Source organism: Gossypium hirsutum, chromosome A07 (genome assembly GCF_007990345.1).
Source record: "Gossypium hirsutum isolate 1008001.06 chromosome A07, Gossypium_hirsutum_v2.1, whole genome shotgun sequence".
NCBI classification, from domain to species: Eukaryota; Viridiplantae; Streptophyta; class Magnoliopsida; order Malvales; family Malvaceae; genus Gossypium; species Gossypium hirsutum.
Window position 1 is genome coordinate 8,700,604 of NC_053430.1, and position 6,830 is coordinate 8,707,433.

The following is a 6,830-nucleotide window of genomic DNA, read 5'->3' on the forward strand; positions in this document are numbered from 1 at the left end:
AAGAAGACGAAAGAAACGGTTTTCAAATATACATTTCATGTTTTTTAAAATCAATAATAAATAAAATAAATAAGGGCAAATAAAGAACTTAAAAAAAAAGTAAATAAAAAAAGTAATAAGATAAATAAAATAAATAAAGACAAATTTGACGTAATAAAACAAAATAATAGGATAAAACTTAAAACAAGTAAAAACAAAAAAAACAAAGTTTCGAAATCTTGCCCCAGTTAATTTGGCTTTTTAGGTAAAATTGCTAAAGTTCCAATTATACTTTTAAAAATCACAATATTTTTTTAGTATTTATATATGTGGCTCCATCTTATATAATTTCACAAAAAAATTAATTTTTTAGTGTAGATTGTTAACATGGCAAGTTGGTGGCGCTAAATTCTTTGACTCCACCAATTTTTATTATAGATTTTAAATCATTTACGTATTTAATTAAAAAATAGGTCATTTATGTAATTAATTAAATTTTTTGAGTTATTTTTATAAAAAAACCTGTTGGACAGCTTTTCATTTGTATGCAAGTAACTCGGCCTTTTTTATTAAAATAACCCCTTAATTTTAATTAAATATTAAAATGACCCACTTTTTTAATTAAACACTAAAATGACCTGAAATCTATAGTAAAAGTTGGTGGAGCCAAATTATATGGCGCCACCAACTTTCCACGTCAGCAGAGAATATAAAAAATTAATTTTTTGGTAGAGCTATTTAGAATGACGTCACCTGTATAAATACCAGAGAAATACTGAAATTTTTAGAAACATGGGAGGACTTTAAAAAAATTAACTATTTTTTTGGTGGAGCCAACTTAAATGGCGCCACCATATTCCACCATATTCTGCCATGTCAATTTTTTTTTGCTTTTTGACTTTTTAACTTTTCTTTTGTCTTTTTTATTTATTTATTTATTTTATTTATTTATTATTATTAACTTTAAAATTTTTGAAATATATATTTGAAATATTTTATTAATATATATTTTTTAAATTTTAAATATATATTTTGAAATTACTTTTTAAAATTTTAAATATTATTTTTTAAATATTTAAATATTTTAAACTTTCAAATTTATTATTAGTTTTATAATAATTTAAATATTATTTAATTTGTTTTACAATATGATTTTTAAATTATTTTTAAAGATATTCAAATCATTTTTTAAATTATATTTAAAAGTTAAAAATAATATTTTATTTTAAAAAGTGAAATTTGAAATAATAAAAAAATTAAAAAAATATTTTTCATTTTCTAAAAATACTACAAGTTTTGAAAAAATAAGAGACTTAAAAATAAATTTTCATTTTCTGGTGGAGCCAACTTAAATGGCGCAACCAAACTTCACCACACCATCTTTCACTTTTTTTTTATTTATTTATTATTTTTTTTAGTTTTTTATTATCTTTTGTCTTTTTCTTTAATTTTTTTTTAAGTTTTATATCTTTTCTTGTTTTATTTTGTTTATTTATTTATTTTTTATTAATTTTAAAAAATTTAAAATGTATATTTGAAATGTTTTATAATATATATTTTTTAAATTTTAAATATTATTTTAAATTATTTTTTAAATTTTGAATATTATTTTTTAATAATATAAAATATTTAAATATTTTAAAGATATGAGCTTTCAAATTTATTATTAGTTTTTTAATATTTTAAATATTATTTAATTTGTTTTATAATATTTTAAATATTAATTTTTAAATTATTTTTAAAGATATTTGGTTTTTTAATAAAAATAACCCAAAAAATTTAATTAATTATCAAAATGACCAATTTTTTTAATTTGGCTCCACCAACTTTTACTGTAAATTTTAGGTCACTTTCATGTTTAATTAAAAAATCAATTATTTTGATAATAAATTAAATTTTTTATGTTATTTTTATAAAAAAATAAATTATTTAATGTTTAAAAAAAATTTAAAATTTAAAAAATAATTTAAAATAATATTTAAAATTTACAAAATATATATTATCAAACATTTCAAATATACATTTTAAATTTTTTAAAATTAATAAGAAAAAATAATTAAATAAATAAACAAAATAAAATAAGAAAAAAATATAAAACTTAAAAAAAGAAAATAATTTAAAGAAAAAGAAAAAAGATAATAAAAAAACTAAAAAAAATAAATAAGTAAAAAAAAGAGTGAAAGATGGTGCGGTGAAGTCTGGTAGCGCCATTTAAGTTGGCTCCACCAGAAAATAAAAAATTATTTTTAAGTCCCCTATTTTTTAAAAATTTACACTATTTCTAGAAAATGAAAAATATTTTTTATTTTTTTATTAATTCAAATTTCACTTTTTAAAATAAAATATTATTTTTAACTTTTAAATAGAATTTAAAAAATAGTTTGAATATCTTTAAAAATAATTTAAAAATCATAATTTAAAATATTATAAAACAAATTAGATAATATTTAAATTATTATAAAACTAATAAAAAATTTGAAAGTTTAAAATATTTAAATATTTAAAAAATAATATTTAAAATTTAAAAAAGTAATTTCAAAATATATATTTAAAATTTAAAAAATATATATTAATAAAATATTTCAAATATATATTTCAAAATTTTTAAAGTTAATAATAATAAATAAAATAAAATAAAATAAGACAAAAGAAAAGTCAAAAGTATAAAAAAAACAAGGACTGACATAGCAGAATCTGGTGGCGCCATTTAAGTTGGCTCCACCAGAAAAATGGTTAATTTTTTTGAAGTCCTCCCATGTTTTCAAAAATTTCAGTATTTCCCTAGTATTTATACAGGTGGCGCCATTCTACATGGCTCCACTAAAAAATTAATTTTTTATGCTCTCTGCTGATGTGGCAAGTTGGTGGCTGTCATATAATATTGCTCCATCAACTTTTACTGTAGATTTCAGATCATTTTGGTACTTAATTAAAATTAAGAGGTTATTTTAATAAAAAGGCCCAAGTAACTCTTTGGGCTTTGCATTGCATAGCATTTGATTGGTTGCAGCTACGCTTTAGCCATTCGATTCCGTCGGAATTTTTTAAATTTTTTTAAGGCCAAACTATAAATATAATCATTTTGTTTGCCTCAAATTATATTTTAGTTATTTATCTTTAAAATATTAGGTTTTAATCATTTACATTAATATTTTGTTACAAGATGATCACTCCTCCGTTAAGCTCCTAATAATATTCCTACGTGGCAGTTTAAATGGATTTTAAAAGCCAACTTAAGTGTCACTAACTTTTGAAAAATCAAATTGACTACTACCATATAGTTGATAAAAATTCAAAGCTCTACACTTTTTATGATCTAAATAACATAAAATCTCACTATAAAAAGAAAAAACTTGATAAGAAACATAAAAGTTGTACTTGAAATCACAACTATATCATTTATCTTCAGATCCATTTATTACACAATTTGAAAATAATTGTGTCGGGATGCACGCAACTGGAAAACTAATACAGTTAGAACGTGGCAAAAGAAAAAAGTGTTACTCAACAACAACAACACAAATTCATGTTACAGATCCTAAAAAATGAAAAAAAGATGATGTAACAACTGATCCAATTAAGAACATTCTCTATCACAAGAAAATTACAGCACAGAGCACTTATTTACAGCACAGCTTCAGCAGGAACAATAATTTAGGAAATCCTTTGGTGACCACACCTGGACACCAAAGAATTTAAGCGTTATCGGAAAATGTAAAATTGTTGTAGAAATCACATATCTAGAATGATGTAAACCCCCAACATCAAGAAGGGTCTAGAAATGTTTAGTTAGGCTATTAAAAGGTGCATAAATGATAAATTTGCAGATTTTAAGAAAATATTCAATCTGCTATGGAAGTAAACTAGCAGAACCCAATTCACATTGCAGACTGCTCAGCACTTCGAACAGCAAAATCCAACCGAAACATTTCAAACATGCCCATGCTTTGTTGACCTTTGACACAATAATCGAAATTACAGAAAATGTACAATCATACAAGCTGTAGATAGTGCAACAAAAAAATAACAATATATTTATATTTTCTACTTTTTGAGAATGCCCAAAGAGGAACACAAAAATAACATAAAAATATCAATTTTTCATTTTATAGCATCTAAGCTAGCTAAATCTTTAAGAGGCATTATTTTATTATTATTGTGACGGGCAATATATTTTGAAGTAAACAATATACCTGAGAACGTAAATATGGAACAGATACAGTTGTAAACACAAATCCTGTAATTATATAATATAAAGGAGGTATACCCTTGTTGTGTGCTGGAATAAGCCTTCTGTATGATGTAAGTTTGATGTTGAAATTTAAAATCACAGAATTACGTAGAACTTTAATAGCTAAACTATCCCCAGCATAACTTTGTGACACTAGGTAACTAAAACCTATGTGTTCTCCATGTCTAAAAGGAACTGAGAAAACATTGAGAACAATATCAGAAAAAATGTGTAGAAGGATTGAACAGATTAGAAAAGAGAATAATTGAACAGTTTCCAATTTTCCTGATAAAAATCTTGATAGGATTGTTAGCTATCTGTTCTCAAGATATCAGTGTTCTATGTATTACCACTTTTGACATAACTAACAACTTCCATTAGGATAGTTATTCAAGTACTCAATCAAGTTCATAGTTGTGAAGATAGTAGTAGTTAGTCGTAAATAGATTCATAATCGAGTTAATCCATGAATTCATCTAAAAGGCATCCTCAGAAAAGTTCTCCTTTCAATGCCACCCTCACTATTGTTGGGATAGAGCAGTTTAACTTTTAATTTTATAAAGCTCTACGAACACAAATGTGAAGTAATGATTAACATATTACAAGTATTTTCCAGGGAACATACACGGTTATTTAGTTCAAGACGAGAGACGACTATAAAATAGAAGAAATAAACTTCAAATAAAAGAAATAAACTTTTATATGGATGCCACTTATAAATCCCTCTATCTTGCCACTTATATTTTATTTTCACAATAATTTGACTCACACAATTCTAACAAGACGTTTAAATAAATATCCACTAAAACTATAATATGTACTCCAAGAGTCAGGGTCTTATTCATGTTAGGTAATTTTGGTACTCGTGTTTATCCACCCAACCAAAGATAAATAGCTACAAGGAGAGAAAAGAGTAGCATAGTATACCAAAAAATCGAGTACCTGATTGATGCTGCAGAAATTATTTCACCACCTCTCCAGAATAGCAGTGTAGAAGCCACTATAGTTCAATCGGTTGAAGTGGACCTTTAAAGATAAAAAATAGCATTTGCAAATGGTTAGAAAATTGATTTGCAAGACAAAAAATACAAACAAACAGAGTACAAAAGCATAGTTTATATCTTTTGTAAATTTTGCTATTATTCTTTTTTTTTTATCTAAATTTGGCCCTCAAGCTTTTAAAAAAGAATTAATTTGTTTTTTTAAATGGAAATACTAACTAAAACGTTAATTTTTTTAACGATATTGGCATGGCAATCTATATGGCAGCCCTCTTGTACTTCATTTTAACATAACACTAATTTTCTTATATGTCATCTCAATAAATAATTTAAAATTTATAAAATATTAAAAATTTAAAAAATTAAAATTCAAGAAAAATTTATAAAAAGATTATAAAAATTAAATAGTATGAAATATATGTGGATAGTCATGCGGACTTTCATATTTAAAAATTTAATGTTTTAGTTAGTTTTTATGATAAAAAATAATAATAATTCAACTCTTTTAAAAAGATTAATAGTCAAATTGAATTCTATTTTTTTAAAGGTTGGGGGCCAATTTAATTAAAAAACGAATAAGAGCTAAATTATCAAAATATGTAAACATTGCGGACAAAATTTAACATTATGTCAAACAATAAATGTACTTTCCAAATTTATCGATATGTTAAAAGGGGAAATTTTGGTTCACCAGGTGTAGTTAAAATATCCTTTCATTTTTGTATATGTCTTGTAAATCCATAATTTATATATAAAAGTCAATTTAAATTTATTATTAGAGTAAACTATCACTCGACTATTAATAAATTTATACTTTGGTCACTTAATTTCGAAAATTCATAAATTGGTTGCTAAACTGTTTTAAGGTTACAAGTTGATCACTATCTCATTTAGTTGCTAACATATGTGAAATGTAGGGATAAGTAAACTAATAGTAAGTTCACACTTTGATCTTTTAATTTCAAAAGGTTACAAGTTGGTCTTTGAACTATTAATAAGTTTACAAGTTAACACTTTGTTCACACAATCTTTGCACCAATACCCCTAACGTGATAATCCAAACAGTATCAACAACTTAAGTCCCAAACACTAGCAATGCCATTGTCAGCCCTATGTCACCTCTAACCAACTCAATAACCCTTCGTTCTTAATTCACTCACCATTTCTCCATCAATAAAAACCATAACCCTAAAAAACCCATAATTAAGTTATTCGAGCCACAATAAAAACGAACATAAATATGAAAAAAAGAAGAAGAAGAAGAAAGTCTCCTATTTCAACAAGCCTCAAACATGACCTATAGAAGCAAAAGGACAGAATAAAATTAGCGAAAAGAGAATCAAAATATCAACAAAAAAGGGAAACTCAAACTTACTAGATCTAATCAGAAGCTAGTTAGACAGTTACAGGGGATGGAAGCTCAACCCAAAAGGTCAAGGAGAAAGTTTTACTAAGAAGAGAAACATTTTAGGGTCAAACGACCATGGACAGAGATTGGAGAGCATCTCCGTTAGGGCTTCAAGTTTAAATAAGGCCTATTTCTTCATTCCTTTTCTGATGGGCTTTTGCTCAAAAAAGTGCTTTTTCTTTAAAAGCAATAGAGAACAAACAGTAGTGTT